Here is a 19,765-nt window from a genome sequence, read left to right on the forward strand (position 1 = left end):
TGCGGGGCAGTTTCTGCTCTTGGGAAGTGAGTGTTAGAGCAGCGGTTGCCAGATAATTCCCCCACGATATTTTAGCTCGGGCTTGCCACACTCTCTTGCTCTCCCTAGCCGGCTCCATATTGCTGGGCAGGTCCCTCCACTCTCGCTCCGCGCTACAAAAAGCTGGATTTCCGGGCTGTAGGAGGACCCGGTTAAATATGCCTCCAACAACCTGTCCAGGCCCGGCCGGCACTAAACGCCGTTAGGGCCCCAGCGACCAGCCGCCCCGAGGCGCACTTCCCCCACCCCGGAAGAGGAGGAAGACAAACTTCGGAGGGCGGGGGCTCGGGGCGAGCTCCGGGGACCACCGCCGCCCCACCCGCTCGGGGGAAGGGCCCGAGCAGCTACCCTGGCTGCAGCCGAAGGACGCGGGGGAAGGCTTCGCTCCTTCCCGCTAACTCAAAGGCAACGGTTTGGGCGCTCTGTAAAGGACCCCGGAAAACTGCAAGGCGACAGCAAGGACCCTCAGAAGTGTGCGGTAACGGAGGGGTGGAGACCAGCCCGAGATCGCCTGCAACTCAGGGGACGAATGCGCCCGGCGGCGTGCAGCTAGAGCCAGCTCGGAAGAGGACCGGGGAAACGGGAGCTCTGAGGCGGCCGGGAGCACGCAAAACGCTGGCCATGAGCCGGAGATGCCGGCGGCCAGCCCGCTCTCCCCCGGCTCTGCTCTGCAGGAGAAGCGGCTGCTGGTGACAGGAAGAGAACGGCGGCAGCCGCGCGCGCACGCACTGCCTCCCCCTCCCGGGCACACACACCCGGACCCGCTGCCGCCGCCTACCTCCCCTGCCGGCCGGCTTCCTTCCTCTGCGGGGCCCAGGCTGCAGCGGCGGCCTCCGACGCGCCTCCGACCCGGCCTCGACCCACCCGCCGTTCCCGATTCGAGCGCGCCGCCTCCAACCCGCTAGCCCGCAGCCCTCGTCGCGGACGCCGCTTCCTCCAACTCCGCTCCAGCTGCTCGCGACTCCTCTCCGTCAGCCAGCAGCTCCAACGCCCGGCGCCGGCCCCGCCTCCGGCCCGGCCCAGCGCGCCCCGCCCCCGAGCCCGCGCCAACCAGCGCGCACGTCTCCGCCCCTCTCCGCTGGCGCCGCGCCCTCGGCCGCCGCCACTCACCGTGCCGGCCCTGGAGCTGGGCGGCCGGAGGGGCGGAGCTCCGGCTCTGCGGACCCTTCCTGCCGCCGGGCCGGCCTTCCGCCCCCGGCCACGGGGATGCCCCGGGCGGCCGGGCCCCGCGCTAGGTCCGCGGCGGAGCGCTCTGGATCTGCGCCAGGCCGCGGCACAGCCAGCTGCCGGTGTCTCCGGGACCAGAGGCGGTGGGGCCGGGAGAGGTGGGGGATGATTTCAGACGTAACAGGCTGCGTCTCTGGTCGGAGGGTCTGGAGCCGACCCCTATCCTCCTTCGAGCCCCCAGCGCCCCAGCGGAGTGCCAAGGGCGGGGAGGATTCGGATTCCTGGGCTCGCCAAGGCGGGGAGGCCCTGCAATTCCCGGCCTCGCCAGCACAGCCTCGGGAGTGGGCGGAAAAACCACGCTATCCGCGTGGCGTCCCGGGGTGAAGGAAGGGTGAAGGGGTGAGCCGGAGAGGCTAGCGCCCGCAAGCTGCCACGAGCTCCAGCAGCCTGGCACCGCCGCCGCTGGGAGCCAGGCGGGCCCGCGACTGGGGAAGAGAGTTTTATGAAGAGGGCGCACGCTAACTGATCCCTTCCAGCCTTGACATGACGGAGCAAATGTAGGTCGCTCTGGCGGACCACGGCCCCTCGGGTAGGGAGTGGAGGCTCACATGAAATTATACTCTCTCTTAAATGTTAGTTTTCAAATGCAGATTCTTCCACTAAGAATCATTACTTAGTTGCTGAAGAAAAATCTGATGTTGGTTCAGACCTTCCCAGGACGGGTGAGATGGAATGCCAGCAACTTGTGTTCTGCTCTTTACTATTAAACCGTGGAGGAATCCGCTTTTTAAACATCTATTCGCAGATCCCTCTTTTCAGCAGTTTTGAGATCTGCACGTGCCCAGCCTGCTTGCCCTAAAGCCCTTTTACAGCTCTTTGCCAATTCCCTTGCAAGGATTTTCCTTTTTTCTTTTCTTTTCTTCTTCTTTTTTCTTTTTTTTACCATCACTTAAGACTTGTGTCAAACTTTGAATTTGGTGGTTTATTCCTTGGGTGTTGGAAGTAGAGGACATCCTGAAATTGATTGAGTATCCTCAGAAAATAAAATCATTTTGAAAGGTGACTCACACTCTAATGGAAAGAGTTTCTTCTGTTTTAGGTTTCAGGTACTGACCTATTATTCCAACATGTCTCTTAAAGTGGAGATAGAGAAGTAGAGAACTACCTACATGTTTAAGAAACCACTTTACCGAAACTTTACCAAGCGATATCCTTTCCACCTATTCTATGAAATGATGGGCTTCATCTATTGTTTGCCTGAGCGTGGTAAATGAAATGAGGTGTCTCAGCCTGGAGTAGAATTACCTTGACCCAGTCCAATAAACTGAGCTCTAAGTGCTGTGATATTTGCACTATTTCCTTTAGGCTTGGGTCTGAAGAAACCTTACCAGCTACCCTCTCCTTTTGTACACGATGAGTTCCTGGAAAGGGACTTACATACTGTTACGATGGGGTTCTATTCCCTCAAACCTAAAAAAGCATGAAATCCTTAAATTGAGCTTCCTTGTTTTTAGGTGGTCTTTAGCAATTTATGTTGTATATTCTTTCATTTTTTCCATCCTATGGAACACACAGCATTAAGTCCCATGGGAGGAAAATTATGCTTTTCTTCGATAAGCTGAATAATTTCAGTCTTTGTTTCCTCTGTATTGATACCTGCCCCCCATAGCACTAACATTAGCTTTTTTATTTTCATTTTCCATTGATGTCTATGAAATAACGAAAAGCAACAAAACAGTAGTAATCAAACTTAAAAATAAACCTTTTTCCTAAATAAAATCTTACCTGGACTCCAGAAATGTAACTGTTACAAGAAGCCTTGTGGTGAGGTCAAGGGAACCTCTAGGCCTTTGGACAAGGCAGGTTATTATCTCCTGGGGATGGGTTGGAAATGCAAATTCTCTGCCCCCACTGCACGCTGCTCACCAATCTCCCCACCGGGCGGTGAGCCTACCAATCTGTTTAAATAAGCCTTCCAAGTCTTCTGTGCACACTAGGGGTTGAGAGCCTTTGCTCTAGGCCTAGGGCAGCTGGGAACACAGACGGAAAACCACTGCACTGAAATGCTCAAATGGGCACAGAAACACCACTGTTCAATCAGTAGCAGCCAAACTGTTGGCTGCCAGGTGGTACCACTACTGAGGAGCTCAAAATGTCAGAAGATGTACAGTTTCCCAAAGGAAGATGGGTATGATGTGCACAACTGGTGATGGTCAAGGGGGTTTGGAAGTCAGACCTAACAGAGACAAGGACCCGCAGCACCCTGAAAGGCTTTCAGTGGCCACAGCAAGCCACTTTGGGGAAGAAGTGTCCTCCCCAAAGAAGACTGGTCAGATATCCTCATTGGCCCCCATCACTCCAACTGCTGCAGTGATGTGAATGCTAGAACACAATTCCTTTAGACTCAAAACCCAATGATGTGGTTTAGAGTTCAAACAACAACACAAGTACAAATGCCTTAGAGCCTTACTTCGCAAAGAGAGGTGCACAGACCAGCAGCATTGGCACCATCTAGGAGCTGGTTAGATATGCAGCGTCCCGGGCCCCATCCCAGGACTCCTGAATCACAGTCTGCGTTTTAACGAAATCCCCAGGTGACTGACGTGCAACTTAAAGTTTGCAATGTTCCGTCTTAGCAGGGGTCCCTCGGTTTTGGCTATGGCACTTGTCATTGGCTGGGGAGCTTATAAAAATCCCAGTGCCTGGTCAGCAGCCCAGAGAGATTATATCAAAACTTCTGTGGGTAGAACAGAGGCATCCGTGGCCTCTATAGTTCCTCACGTGTCTCCACTGTGAAGCCAGGGTTAAGAACCACTGCTCTGGGGGATCCAGGTAGGAAAGGTACCATCAGGAAGGCCAGCTGGGAGAGACTGGAGCACAAATGGCTGGTCTTACAGGAAGCAGCTGGTAGTAGCATTTAGCTGATCGTCAGCACATGGGAATGTGAGCCCAAATTTACCAAACCTTCCAATTTTCAGAGAGGAGCTGGAAACCCAGACTTTTATGGGCCATTTCTCAATGACTAAATGCTGGCAATTAATTCAACATTTTTTGAAACCTGGGTTAGGCCACATAAGTGTGATGACCACTGGTCGATGGTTTTATGATGCCTTACATCATAAAATTAAGTGGACCTCAACAACAACAAAAAGGACACCCAAGAGGACAACTAGCTTGTTGGAATCTCAAACTGCTGGTCTAAAGGCCTCTGTATTTCCAATCTTCTGTTCTCCATGGCACCAAACACTGCAGGCATTCAATAGCTGAGAGATGGTAACGGGTGAGAAATGAGCACCACCAAACACTAAGGAGTTTTGCCTAATAATTTTATTTTTCCTCTTTCTTGCCCTGATAATGGAAATTCGGGGTGGGGGGTTGGGGGGGCACGGCAATCAGTCCCTGTATTACTTAGCTTAAGATTTTTCACTTTTGTGAATGACTAGGTTAAACACAGGTTAAGGGAAACAAGAAGAAAATGGCTGGAATGCTTCCTAGCAGAGTGAAAATTCTTAAGGCCACCAATACTGTACTTCTCAGTCTGGTGTTTCTGAGCCTGGACAAGCTGTTAGCCATGTTGAAGTCCTACAAAGAGTGACGACTTTCCGAGTGTACCCCAGAGAACGTGTCAGATCATAATCGCTCATACATACCCTGAGTTCTCTGCTCACCATCTATTCTCTGGACATCCCTGTCTAATCTTTTAGTGTCTGAATCCTCATCAACTGTTGAGGATAAGACTCAACAAATCAACCAGTATGAAATACAAGTGAATAAGCCACCTGTGCAGTAGTTTTCAGCCGCATTCTGCCCAACGGCTGCCCTCAAAGTCCCTTGAAATAAGAAGCTGTACTTCAAAAAGTTACAACACAGTAACCTCAGTTGAGGTGATAAAATGTGAAACATAGAAGCAAATGTTTGTGTAGCTATTTTCTTGAATGCAAGGGCCATGTTTTATTTTGGGGTAACTCCAGCAGCTCATGGACTTACTGGTACAGAGAGGGTACTCAGTCAGGGAGAAAAGCCTGGAAGTTGAAAGGAAACTCAATATAAATTCTTAGATTTGTGACCTTTAGAGCAATCGTGTGCAAGCACTCTCCAGAAAGATCCTCTGAGAGTCAGAAGAAGTCAGGCCAGATTTGGGGACAGAGCGACAGGGCCAGCAGGATGCCAGTCTACAACTGGTGCTAAAACACCAGCAGGCATGGGGCAACTGGAAAACCATGTCCACGGAAAAATGAACTTGGGTGCTGATATCCCACCATATAAAAAATTGCCAGGAAATGAATCATAGACCTAAACATCTAAGAGCAGACACTACAAAACTCCTAAAAGAAAATATAGGTTCTAAACCTTTTCTTCTAAAGAAAAGATTTCTTAAAAATTAGGACACAGCTACGAAAGAAAAAAAATCAAAATCAAACTGAACTTCATCAAAACTGCAAAGTTTTGCTCTTCAAATGACACTGTTGTGAAAATAAGAAGCCACATCTTGGGAAACACATTTGCTGTTAAACATATATCCAACAAAGGACTTGTATTAGAATATATTAGGAGGGGCGCCTCGGTGGCTCAGTTGGTTAAGCGTCCAACTCTTGATTTCGGCTCAGGTCATGATCTCACGGTTTGTGAGTTCAAGCCCCACGTTGGGCTCTGCACTGACAGCATGGAGCCTGCTTGGGATTCTCTGTCTCCCTCTCACTCTGCCCCTCCCCCACTCACAATCAATCTCTCTCTCTCTCTCTCTCTCAAAAGTAATATAAATAAACACTTAAGGAATACGTTAGGAAATCTCACAACACGGTAACAAAAAAGCAAACAAACAACAGTTTTTAAAAATGAACAAAAGCAGGGTGCCTGGGTGGGTCAGTCAGTTAAGCATCCGACTCTTACTTTCGGCTCAGGTCATGATCTCAGGGTTCATGAGTTCATTCCCCGTAACAGGCTCTGTGCTGACAGTGCAGAGCCTGCTTGGGATCCTCCCTCCTTCTGTCTGCCCCTCCCCTGCTCATGCTCTCTTTCTCACTAAAAAATAAATAAAATAAAGACTTTTAAAAAATGGACAAAAGAGGGGCACCTGGGTGGCTCAGCTGGTTAAGCATCTGACTTCAGCTCAGGTCATGATCTCACAGTTCATGGGTTTGAGCCCCACAATGGGCTCTGTGCTGACAGCTCAGAGCCCGGAGCTGCTTCAGATTCTGTGTCTTCCTCTCTCACTGCCCCTCCCCCACTCAGCCCTGCCACTCTCAAAAATAAAGAAAAACATTAAAAAAAATTTTTTTAATGGACAAAGATTTAAACACTTTACCAAAGAAGATATGTGCATGGCAAATAAACTCATGTATAGAAGCTAAACATCTTTAATTATTAGAGAAATACAAATTAAAACCACAGTGAGAAGGGACTCAAATAGAAACTTGCATGCCAATGTTCACAACAGCATTGTTCACAATAGCCAAAAGCTGGAAACAGCCAAGTGTTCAGCAATTAATGAATGGAGGTACAAAAATGGTAAATCCAGGGGCACCTGGGTGGCTCAGTCATTTAAGCAACTGACTTTGGCTCAGGTCATGATCTCACGGTCTGTGGGTTCGAGCTCAGCATCAGGCTCTGTACTGTCATAACAACTTGGAGCCTGGAACCTGCTTCAGATTCTGTGTCTCCCTCCCTTTCTGTCCCTCCCTGGCTCATGCTCTGTCTCTCTTCCTCTCTCTCAAAAAATAACATTAAAAAAAAAATCTTTTACCAAGCTTACAGGACACTTAGCCTTCAGCTTTCTGAGCTAACATCACATTCCAGGTTTGCCTCTTAGAAACTAAAACTTAATCACCTTGTTTAGACTTGGGTGATACAAGATCTTCTGCATCACCATTTACAGACTCTCTCTCTCTCTCTCTCTCTCTCTCTCTCTCTCTCTCTCACACACACACACACACACACACACACACACACAAACACACTGCTACATCATGTGTTAATTGTTAATTCTGATTTCTTTCTCAGAGGATCACCTTTTCCCAACCTTCTGGAGCCACCTTACTCCAATACAAGCAACCCACTTAGATCCATAAGCATGTGTCAGTTGAGCTAAGAAAACAATTCTGAAACATTCTACCATCGATTTTTTTATTTGAAAATGAGCTTGCATTTGAAAAGTGCCAAGTGTAAATACAATAAGAAGCAAGCAAATAAACTATATTTCTTGCTGATTGAAATAACTGGAAATTTAACCCATATTGATTATATTCCACACCCAAGTTTGGAGCCCTGGCACAAATTGTTAGGGTGCTGTTACAGCTGCCTGGGTAAAAGGATTTGCTTAAATATGCTCATGTTGGCCCTGCCAGCATAAAAATTAAGGGCAAAGTCACACCGACAGATAATGAGCCCTTTATCAAGGAAACTGTGTTGGACAATCTCTCTGCTCAGAAAGAATTTTTCAAAAGAAACCCTAGCCTTTGTTCCCTCCACTGGAGGAGATCCAGAACTGTCAGAGCTTCTGACGGAACCTAGCCCGAGTATTCAGACAGCCTCGGAGAATAAAGGAAACACATTACCCTCAGCCTCCCCAATCTAGCTCCAATCACACAGCCTTTTCTCTGGGTCTTGCCAAGCTGTGTATGCAAAGGAAACACTTTAGATCAGGTAAGGCTGTCTTCTGACAGTACCCATTTTTCTAAAATTGGTTAGAGTCGTATTTTAACACTCAAAATCCTTGGTGGGTGGATGTATCATAATGCTAACAAGCACTTCCTTTCTCCAGTTATGAATAAAATGCATCCTGAAGGAATGACTACTCATAATTTAGGATGTTTTGCAGTGTATCGGTTTCTTTAAGCACTCATGTCTTCTGTTTTCTGCTTTAAGGGAGCTGTGTTTACAATGGCTTTTATATTGGATTTCAATGTTTCAAGAGGGCTTGCACCAAAAAAAAAAAAAAAAAAAAAAAGGCTTGCACATGAACTGTTCTGTGAAATGCACTGGCTCTGGGTTGTGGGTACAGCACGTGTCGTGACTGCCATCTTACAGATGGACAGACAGACTGAGAAAAGCTTTGTGATTTGACCCGGTCCCATCCATGATGAGCACCAGAACCAAACCTCCATTGGGGCCCTTTTGCCTTGAGGCAGCCCCTGCTGCCTCACTGTTCACTGATACCTTCCTGCTTTCCTGTCACGGTGCCCCTTATCCTGAATTTGTGATGTGCTACTTCAAGGCAACTTTCAGACTAACCATTGTGATTATCAACTAATCTATTGGTGACCACCGATCACAGAGAAACTCTGATGATTTGGGCTCATCAATAGAGAATTTCAGACCTTTGGGACCTCCCTGGTCTCTCTCTTTGGTGAATCCTGAATTAGAAAGCTGCCTAGTGCCTTATGCCTCTAGCTTACCTCTCCCATTTTCAGATAAGGACACTGAGTCCTAGAGAGGTTAGATAACTGTCTCTGCGTTACCAATGTAGTTGATGCTCCAAGTCACCAGCTGCTGAGTGACAGACAGCATCACGACAAGTACCTAAGCCTCCTCCAGTCAGCCACACTGCTGTAGCTTGTGGTCTCACTGGCACCATCCTGGTTTAGCTGGGGCCTGGTAAATACTGGCCAAATGTAACAGGTACTGTGGAGTTACTAAAGAAAAGATTTACGACTTTTATGCATGCTTGTGGATCTGTCAACAATGCCCTTGTAAAAGATTACTAAACTCGTGCATAATTGAGGCACCCTGCCACTTGAAAAACAGGGGAAACTATGCAGGCTGATGATGCAATCTAAGGCAAAACAACCTGAAGTTGCTAAAAAATAATTGACCGCGCAGTTCTGTGGCGAAGGAGCTGGCAATTCCGGCTATTTTTGTTTGTTTGTTTTTAATCGTGGAATGCAAAGGGAGAAAAGAATACACGTCTGTTCCCAAGCCATTTCCCTCACAACGAATGTCAGCACACACAACGACACCCGTGCCCACCAATACCTCCTTGCTACAATCCACGTTGGACCCCATTAAAACTGTATCCTAATGTTCTCATTCGGGGGAATGTTCCCTCACCAGTCCCTGCATGATACTAACAAGCTAGTGGTACTAAATCTGAAAAACTCACTCTCTTCCCTAACACGAGGCTCAGCCCTTTGACAGAGGTGGTTATGCCACGCTTTTTTCTTACTCGTTCTTTCTTGGAAGGGGGTTCAGAAGCCTCCGGGCTTACCAACAGGCTACCATGCGGAAAGCTACAGGACGATTTATGTTTTACATTCAAAACCTATCACGCAAGTGAGGGCTAGAGCCGCAAGTTTGAGGCAGGCTAAACTGATGTGCTTTTGCTCTGGTAAGAAGCTTTGAATAGATCTATGACTGTCCACCAGTGGAAACTTCATGAACAGGAAAGTTTCCTTACAAGGATATGTCTTTACTCACCTGGCATTGAGTGGCTCTTGCCCCATTACCACCTCCCTGCAGAAGAGGCCGCTGGGCCAAGCTCATTGACAGGAAAATACGGTGCCGAAACACAAAATGAAGCTGACGAGGGGGAGAATAATATAGTTAACGGCACTTATTATAAAGTGAGCACTGGTTCAAGTGCTTTACACATCTGAACGCATTTAGTCACCACCGCCACCCTATGAGGTACCTATAGTATCATTTCTCTCATTTTACAGATGAGGTAACTGTGGCCTGAAAAGGTTGGGTAGGTGGCAGAGCTGAGCTTTGAACTCAAGCAACTTGGTTCCAGACTGCATTGCTAAAGCAGGGGTGTGAAAACTACACCTGCAGGCCAATTCCAGATATCAGCTATTTTTGTAAATAAGTTCTCTTGTCGATGGCTGTTTTCACACTACCATGGCAGCGTCAGTGGTTGTGACAGGGACTATACGGCCCACAAGGCCTGAAATATTTACTCTCTGGCTCTTGATAAAAAAAAAGTGGGCTGACCTTTGCTCTGAATTATACCTGGGGAAGAAGAAAAGACTGTCCATCTCACACCTTTTAAAGATACAAACACATCTGAAGGCTGTTGTTAATAGAGGCTAACAATTTAATATCTGGAAGAGAGTGTAGCATCGAATTCTTTCCTATGTGTTTTAAAGATGAGAAAATGGAAGTCTGGGACATGACAAAATTAGCCCTAGGTTACACGGAGCGGTAACAGCAGAAAAAGGTCTACAATCTGAATCCCCACCACACAGTTCTGCTGCGTTTGAGGTAACACCTCAACTACCAGTTAACCCCTTAACAGAAATCAGGTGAAAATGAGTGGAGAACAAGAATTATAGGTACCGTTCAGCAGATAGAGAAGGAAGTTAAAGGTAAGTATAGAGGGTCCAAAAGGGGGAAAACACAGACCTTGCTGATGAGAACAAGGGCACCCAAAGCAAACTGTACCCACTTCACAAACTTGTCAAGAGCCAGTCCCAGCCTGCCTGGACTCCCAGCCCCTGACTCCTCTCTCAACTAATGGAGATTGTCTACTGGACACTCTAGATTCGTTTATAAACATTATTAACCATGTTATTTCTTTAGCCCTAACTAGATTATACATTTATGTCTTGAGGGAAATTCCAAAGGTCATGACCTCACAAAGTATAGAGTCTGCAAAGAAGGCCACACCCTGCAAAGTCAGAATGGAAATACCAGCCGGATTATTTCCTAGTTTATTTATGATCACTTTCATCACCAGTAATGTGCACAGCCCTCATCTTATCTTGGAGCTTCAAAAGAATACACTGTCAAAACCAGCTTCTTCATGACTTCTCTTCTAGCAAGTTCTCCTCCATCTCTTAGGAAACAAAGTACATATTTTCCCAAACGCAACTGAAATCTGAACCGCGCTACTTCTATTTGGGCTTTGGGGAGTCTCAATGTTAATCAGATACTAATGAGAATCAAAGGAGCTAGGATTTGTTATGTAATTTTTCCACCTAAAGAAATGCAAATGATATTTAAAATCAGTGTAACATCAGAGCTAGTAGTGCATGGCCTTGGCCAATCAGCTGGAAAACTGCCTAGTCCAAATAATACACAAATACAAGTCTCCTAGCATTCCTCCCTAGCCAATATAAGGTTTTAGAAATTTTGGAGACTTCAGATTCCATAGTAACAGCAGTCTAGAAAGACGGGATACTTCATAAAATTATCAACCTGCTTAGAATTGTTTTCAGTTAGAGCTTGTGGTTTGCACATTTTAATATACTCAACTGGGATGTCATGTCATGGCAAACCTGTGCTTTTCCAGGACTTGCAACCCTAGTCCTACCACAATTACCGAGGACTATCACTGAGAGCATCCAGTGCCGCCAGAGTTAAGTGGGGTAAATGAATCAATGTGGGCTGATCATAACCTTTCCTTCAGATCCTACTTCCTGGCCACAGGTAATTGGTCCAGAGCAGGATACCTGGTGCATTTGGCCAATGAGTTCTTTCCTCAGGATTCTGGAGTTTGTAATGACAGTCAGGATAGCCTCCCTTGAAGTCTGAGCTCAGAAGCTCCGTAAACCTATCAGAAGCTATCAGCTGCCAGTTCTTGTATGTTGACAGCAGAAGTGATGGAAGCTGGTTTGTGAAGAGACAGAAGGAAGGACAAAGCAGATAGGCAGAGAGCCAGAACTGAGGAGAGATACCATAAGGTCATGAGTTCATGATTTTAATTTTTCTTGGAACCTGGCTGCAAATTTATCTTTGTATTCCAAGTGATACTTTTATAGCCCTACAATAAAATGTTCTTTTAATTTAAGCTTCTTGGAGTGAGGTTTCTGTCATTCGGCACCAAACATCTCAAGGGATCTGCAACATGAAAAATGTTAATGAGAAGATGGAAAGGAGACAACTTTGCTAGGAAAATGTGTGTATTTACTAGGAAGGCTTATTTACGCGGCAGTAAGCTTCTTCAAGTTACCATCCAAGGCAGATCAATCAAGCCAATGACTTGAATTTAGTGTTTAGTAGTTTTCTGCTGTTGTTGTTATGGTTGGTTTCAATACATAATAAATAGCAAGGATTTGTGGGTGACACCTTGAAGGCCTAGAGAAAGGAGAAGTAAAGCACAAGATGAAATGAAGGCCGACTCCACCTGCCAAAACTGAAGCCCGGCCATCACTCTAACCACGTCTGGTTCTGGTCCTTGCTGCTATCCCAACAAATAGCACGGTTATGCAGCCTGCTGTATAGGCAGAACCCTGTTAACCCGCCTCTCTCTTTTCCCCTACACTGAGTCCATGATTTCAGCACTCCCCAACCCCAGAGGTTTAAACAAACAGAAATCTTTCATATTTACCCGTCTCTTTTCATCTCCATGGTTGCTACCCCACTCCCCCACCCCAAACTTGCACCATTCAGCAGTCACTGAACTAGTCTGCCTTCTGAGGGGAGACCTAGCTTTGCAAACTCCAGAGTTCTGGCCACAGGATGCTTTCTGCATGTAAATCTGATGATGGCCTTCACTTCCCCCTAAACACACAGAGTACACATCTTCTCTTTTAAACATCTTGTGGCTTCCCAGGGCCGGAGGGTCATGATTTCCCATCAAATCATCTGGAAGCTTTGAAAACAAAAAATGAAACACAAAGCAAAAAAAAAAAAACCTGATGCCTGGGTCTCCGTTCCAGTTCGGATTTAATTTTCTGGAGTGGAATTCTCTTACCAGTGTTTCTAAAATGCTCCCCAGGTTTTTCTGATGAGCAGCCAGCGTTGCAAAAAATGTGTAGGTATACAGGCTGACATCCTTAATGTGGGCGGTGCAGTCTCGTCCCTGCTTACTCTTCTTCCCTCTTCCTATACCACATCCCCGTCCTGTGTCCTCCAGTCACGCTGGCCTTCTTTCAGTTCCTCAAAATCACCACGCTCCTTCCTGCCCGGGTGTAGGGACTCTGAGCAGGTTCTTGGGACACAGTCTCCTTTTTCTCCAGACCTGCACTTTGTACCACACCTCCCTAGGGAAGGCTGCCTGGGGCTCCCTGGTTAGGTCAACTCCCCGCTCTGGACTCATCAAACACTTCCTTTACAGCACCAGTCACAGTGTAGCTTTATAGGATGGGTCATTCTGTGAATAATGCTCGTTTCCCCCAGTAGACTATCAACTCCGGGCGGGCAGGGGCCACGTTAGCTTTGCTCACCACTGTGTCTGCAGTCCCCAGCCTATACCAGGAAGAGAAGGCCTTCTTTATATGGGCATAAGGACCAAGGAAGAGAAGGGTGACAGTTCCTGAGAGCAGGCTGTGGAAATGAAGATTCTACACACAGATTTTTTTTCGTGACAAAGGTAGCAGCAACTTCAAAGGGAAACCCAAGTCTTGAGTGGAAAGGACAGGACTATATGCCAAGGGGCAGGTGGTTGATGACGGGTTGGAGGATGGGGAGGGTGGGGTGTGAAAAAGTCTCAGGACAGGAGGTCTGGAGGAGAAGCCTCTGACCCTTCCATGTCTGGTCTTCCAGTTTATTTCTCTAAACTTCCGCTGCTCAAGCAGCATGGCCTGAAAACAGAAAAGAACATATGCCCAGCAGTCCTGTGGGGTCAATGGAGTGGACTGCAGGCTTGTTTGGGTGGCAGACAGAGAAATCACCCAAATGGACATCTAGTTTGGTGGTTAGACTTGAAGCAGTCTCCCCAGTTTCAAATTCCTGTAGGGAGCTCTGCTGTGTAACCTTAGAACGAGTTACTTACATTCTCTATGCTTCTGTGTCCAGACTGTAGCACAGGGACCCTAACAGAACGTACCTCACAGCAGGTATAGAAGATTTTATAATCTCTTTAGCCTGGTAGTTACAAATGTAATGGATTCTAGCTAATACAATCACAAATTCCGGCTCGCAACCCTTCTTCAGCCATTGTTTTCATAATTTTATTGCTACTCTAAGAACTGTCTGAGGTTCCCTATTTTTGCTTCTGTTGGCAGATGTGCAGTAGACGGCCTGGTAGTTCCATGTCCTTAGCCGCTGTGGCACACAGCCTCCACCCTGCAAGCCCAACTTTGTACTATCAAGTGAGAAAAAGCTACCGGTTTCTGAATAAAACCTAAGGGCGGCACACGTATGATTTCTGAATTTTCAATACGTCATAATCACGCTAGTCACATGGAATTGGGAGGAATGATGGTTCATTTTACGTGTCAGCTGGACTGGGCCATGGGGTCCCATCCAATCAGTGAGGACCTGACCAGAACAAAAAGGCTGACTCTCCCACCAGTAAGAGGGAATTTCCTCCTGCCTGACCACCCTGAGCTGAGATGCTATCTTTTTCCTGCTTTGGACTCAAACTAAAAACGCTGGCCCTTCCTGAGTCTCAAGCCTGCTGGCTTTTGGACTGGAACAAGACTATTGGTTCTCCTGTTCTCAGGCTTTTGGACTCAGATTGGAACTAAGCCATCAGCTCTCCTGGGGTCTCCAACTTGTCAACAGCAAATCTTGGGATTTGTCAGCCTCCAATATCACATGAGCGAATTCCTTATAATAAATGTTTTTCCATATGTGTATGTGTGTGTGTGTGTTTATTCTATTTGTTCTCTGGAGATCCCTGACCAAAGAGAAAGAACTTAGGAGAAAGCCTTTTCTGCCTTAGTAAATTTGGGAGGCCAAATGCATGACTTTTTTTCTTGCTAACTAATATTCAGAGGATTTAACACAAATACTCAGCATTGTGAACATGAGTCACTCACTATTCAGGGCGGTGGGAAACAAAAGGGGAATTAACATGTATGAAGTACTCCTTATAAGCTAGTTGCTTCCACAAACAGCATTTCGATGAATTAAAGCAGTATCTACTGACCTAAGAAATTAGCTTAAGAAAAGGTCCCAGACATTAGTTCTATGATTTGTCTTTCCCAATAAATATGGAATTTACTAAATTGGAAAAGCCTCTTACACAGCCCAGACACAGGCTAAGGCAACAGCCTTCTCTTGCTTAAGGAAACTATAGAAACTTCAAAGGAGAAGGTGTGATTTCTTTCCTTGTTAAGTAACTGAATGGTAGTGTTAAAAATGCCATTCTTTCTGACAAACTGCATCTTTGTGATGCAGAAGAGGTGGCTTGATATTCAGCCTTCAAGACCCACAATAGCTAGGATGACTGTTTTAGCATATCACAGTACCACATGTGGTCACCCCCTGAACATACAATAGGACCCTGTCCCAGATTTAGGCAGGCTCAGGGACATCTCCATTTCCTCACAGGCCTTTTGTAAACCACAGGAAGCCTTCAAGATTCAGCAATGCCCCTGATGTAAAACTACAAGATTTTGGTGGAAGACATGAGAAAAGGTTCAGAAAATTAGTTTTTCTGACCTGTATCTGAAGAGAGCCACTTGGGAGTCTTATGGCTGGCGCCATCTTTCTGAGATTTTCCGTGTCTGCCCAATGGAATGGGCAGAAAGGACAGGACACAGTGTCTCACTGACCTCAGCCTCATATATAAAAAGACCTGAACCTCACTGACCCTCCAATTTTTGATACAGTCATAACTGAACAGTGACCGGCAAAAATGTTTTATAATGGAAAAGATGCAATAGCTAGAGTTTTACAAATAGAGACTCTACCTCTATTGTTTAGTTTAAGTCACTTAACTTCTCAGTGTCTCAGCTGTAAAACTGGAGTGGGGTGAGGAGGGCTGGGAAGGTGTCGGGGAGGGTGGGACCACACGATTTCTCACACTCCCTGACCTTTAAAAATCCACGTTTTTCTGTTATCTCCATATCAGAGTGGTGTTATTGGCATGCTAACCCTTTTAACTTAACAAAGGTAAGAATTTGTTGGCCACAAAGTACCTTCTTCATTTGGATGGCAGGGTTCTGAGCTAGTCAACCCTCTGTTTAGTTTAACAAACATTGTGGAGTATCTGCTAGAACAGAGAACCATGCTACCTTCTGGATGTACAAAATGAACTCACAAACTTGTGGGGTCTTAAGGAGGATCCAGATTACTGGTCGAAGATAATATACACTAAACTGTTATTCTTAAAGAGAAACACAAGGGGCGCCTGGGTGGCTCAGTCGGTTAAGCGTCCGACTTCAGCTCAGGTCACGATCTCGCGGTCCGTGAGTTCGAGCCCCGCGTCAGGCTCTGGGCTGATGGCTCAGAGCCTGGAGCCCGTTTCAGATTCTGTGTCTCCCTCTCTCTCGGCCCCTTCCCCGTTCATGCTCTGTCTCTCTCTGTCTCAAAAATAAATAAACGTTAAAAAAAAAAAAATTAAAAAAAAAAAAGAGAAACACAAAACCACACGTAGGGCAGTTTAGGGATGTCTGTGCCATTCCTTCTACAAAAGGGGTCAATATTAGCAAGTCATTTGTAACCAACTGAGTCTTGCTGCAGTCATGTTCTGTCATGTCAGAGGCTAGGGTGGAAAAGGCTTCTGCCTGGTTCTTTTGGGACAATCATTGTGGCAGAAGCCATTTACCAGGGGGCAAGTCTGACTACCCTGAGGCCGCCACGCTAATGGAAGTGCTCTGTTACCTACCACTGCTGAGGTCCCATGGGACTCTTCAACTGTGGGGCTGTGAGAAAGCTCCGGGGAGCGTCCGATGACGGCAGCCTCGGTAGTATCTGACCTGCCCACACTGAGCTCTTCCTGAATTTCCAGCCCACAAGACGGTTGAGCAGAATAAAGTGGTGTTTGCTGCTCTTGGTTTGGAGTAATTTGTTATGCAGCGAGAGTAACCAGAACATTATCCTCACCAAAGTTACTCTCGAGATAATTAATCCAAAATCATGGTTACCACAGAAACACTTACATTACAATAAATTTTCCAGTGGATATACAGTCCATGCTTCCGGAGAGAAACAACAATGGCACATGCCACCTAAAACCTTCACGAATGGAGTCATGCAATGTTCTAAAATACCTTTTTTTTTTTTTTCTTTTTTTAAGTATAGCCTTGAAAAGTAGCCTGTTTGCTCAAACTAGGAATGCATGCACGGAACATTATATTCTAAAAAACCAAAAATTTAAGAAATTCGAAACCAAGATGACACTTTATTGTTATTTACTATTATTTTTTTTTTTGTAAAACCGAGATGACCCTTGAAATAACAACTACAGTTGTACTATTTCACATTATCAGTGCTCCTCAGGACAACTGAATTTTTTGTTTTTGTTTGAAAAAAAAAAGTCACTCTGAGTCTTTATTTACTCTAACCACAGTGAAACACATTCTGGCCTGGTGATCAGAAGAAAAATACAGAAAGATAAGAATAGACTCCCTGCCTCCCACCCTTCCAGCTATATTTCATGGCGCACAATCCTCCGATCAGGAATTTGCAGGCATTTTCAACACCATCAAGATTCAAGTACTCTAACTCAAGGGGGGAGTGAAGCATGAGCCATCTCCTGAAAATGAGAGCTTCATGACTTTGACAGACCTGAAGCCTGTCGGAGGATGCAGCTTTCAGTCACTGCAGAAAATAGCTCCATTTCAACAGGTGACAATTTAAGGCCCCACCAAGTGGAGCAGCTAGCGGCTGACCTTGCCTCTTCATTTCGGTTTCTCTATTTGCAAAGTTGCAATTATACTCCTGACCCATCTTAACAGACACTTTGTCAGCTGGGGGGGAGAATGCAAACAGGTTTTAAAAAAAATTCTGAGAATTAAAGACACTAAGTCAGCTTTGCCAATATAGTAGCTTTGAGAATAAACTTCTTTTCACCCTGGCCATGTGTGCCTGTGCTACTGCCTCCCTTTTGTCATCTGAATTTTAACATATTCACTCTAAAGGTACAATAAGTACAGGTGTGAGGATGGGGGAGGGGTCAGCAAATAAACATAAAACTGGAGGTCCTTTTGTGTTTGGAACTAATGAATAGAACAAGTGGGGAGACATCTATTTTCATGGTTGCATATCACCACAGGTTACGATATGTCAAGTCCCATGTGAAAAAAATACAAACAACAACCCAGAAAATAAGGGGTTATCTACATAAACAAATTCACAGTAAGGTGCTCCTTTATCTTATTTATTTAGTTATTTAAAAAAAATTTTTAATGTTTATTTTTTTTTGGGGGGGGGGGAGCGGCAGAGAGAGAAGGAGACAGAATCTGAAGCAGGCTCCAGGCTCTGAGCTGTCAGCACAGAGCCCGAGGTGGGACTCGAACTTACAAACCGAGAGATCATGACCTGAGCCGAAGTCAGATGCTTAACCAACTGAGCCACCCAGACGGCCCGGTAAGTTTCTCCTTTATATATTTTTTTTAACGTTTATTTATTATTGAGAGATAGAGAGACACACAGCATGAGCAGGGGAGGAGCCGAGAGAGACGGGGAGACACAGAATGTGAAGCAGGCTCCAGGCTCAGAGCTGTCAGCACAGAGCCGGACGCGGGGCTTGAATTCACACGCTGTGAGATCATGACCCAAGCCGAAGTCGGATGCTCAACCTACTGAGCCACCCAGGTGCCCCTAGGTTCTCCTTTAAATAGGCTCTCCTTTTATTTGTTTGAAATATACTTAAAATATCAAAGTTTGTCCTGTGCAAGGCTTCTCAGGAACACTTCTAACAACAACAACAACAACAAAAGGACAAGACTGTATCAAATAACTTTGGGTCCTAAGCCCATGAAGAAAAAAAAAAAAAAATTAATACAGTTGCTTTTCTTTGCCAACCCAATTGTGCAAAGTTCCTCCACTGCTTCTCCTTTTCTCCTATGGTTGCGGGGTTTCATTTTTCTTAACTCACCTCCACTGTCGCTTCATCTCTGTGATCTTCTGATCTTCTGTGAGCCCTCTCCTCACTTCTGTTGGGCTCCCATGGGACTTCATTCATGTCTCTCTATATGCAACCCTAGTGCTGAGTGAAAAAGGCTTGCCTATAGCCTGTGTCCTCCATCAGACTGGGGCTGACTCATCTGTCTTCATACCCACAGCACAGATGGCTCTCTGTGCAGCAGGGGCTTGGGCCAGGCTCAAGGCCCCGTCCTTGGATCTGTCTGCCACCACTTTGTTACCCCTGCATTTCTGGTAGGTCACACATCTTTTCCTCTTAATATTTGTGATTTTTCCTCTGAATCCTTTTGGGTTTTGATTCCACGGTTCTTAGTTAAGCAATGAAATCACATCAGCCGGTGTAAGGCTGGTTGCGAGGCATAGTCAGTCGGGGGTGTGTGTGAGGCAAGTCGCTACCTCCCGCTTCTGGCTTTGCTCTTCTCATCCACACCCCATCCTTGTGCTGTATGTTCACTCCTCCTTCTCATTTCCCTCACAGAGCACATCTGAAGGTGAGAAAACTTCTTACTCTTACATTTGTACTTCCCGAATACTATGTGGAATCCGGCCACACTTCTTCTATCCTTCTGAAGAAAGGGGTTATCTAGTGCAAAATAAATTTTCTTGCAATCTCTAGTTACAAAAATCCTGTCCTATTTTGTTCAAGTATGGCATGGTGTACGTAAAACTCTGTTCTGAACCTTTTCTTGGCATCAAGATACTTAGGGTGAAACTATTCCAAAGTCATTACAAGTCATTCTTTTAAGAATACCTAATGGCATATGCAGTGGTCACCACAGGTGGAAAACACCACGGTATAAACCTGAATAGAACCGGATTCCATTTAAGCACATTGAAAACTTCTTTTCATCGGTGTATGTGT

At 46.0% G+C, this 19,765-nt stretch overlaps 1 protein-coding gene across 2 annotated transcripts in view; it reads right to left on the reverse strand.

Moving 5' to 3' along the window:
- Positions 1-929, reverse strand: part of PIK3R1 (phosphoinositide-3-kinase regulatory subunit 1) — a 92,299-nt gene extending 91,370 nt beyond the window's left edge. For both annotated transcript variants that reach the window (XM_040451638.1, XM_040451636.1), the window contains exon 1: positions 818-929. The gene's annotated coding sequence lies outside the window, so the exon portion shown is untranslated. The remainder of the gene's footprint in view (positions 1-817) is intronic.
- Between the last annotated feature and the right edge of the window lie 18,836 nt (positions 930-19,765).

Source organism: Herpailurus yagouaroundi, unplaced genomic scaffold (genome assembly GCF_014898765.1).
Source record: "Herpailurus yagouaroundi ecotype Mexico unplaced genomic scaffold, PumYag 29, whole genome shotgun sequence".
NCBI lineage: Eukaryota > Metazoa > Chordata > Mammalia > Carnivora > Felidae > Herpailurus > Herpailurus yagouaroundi.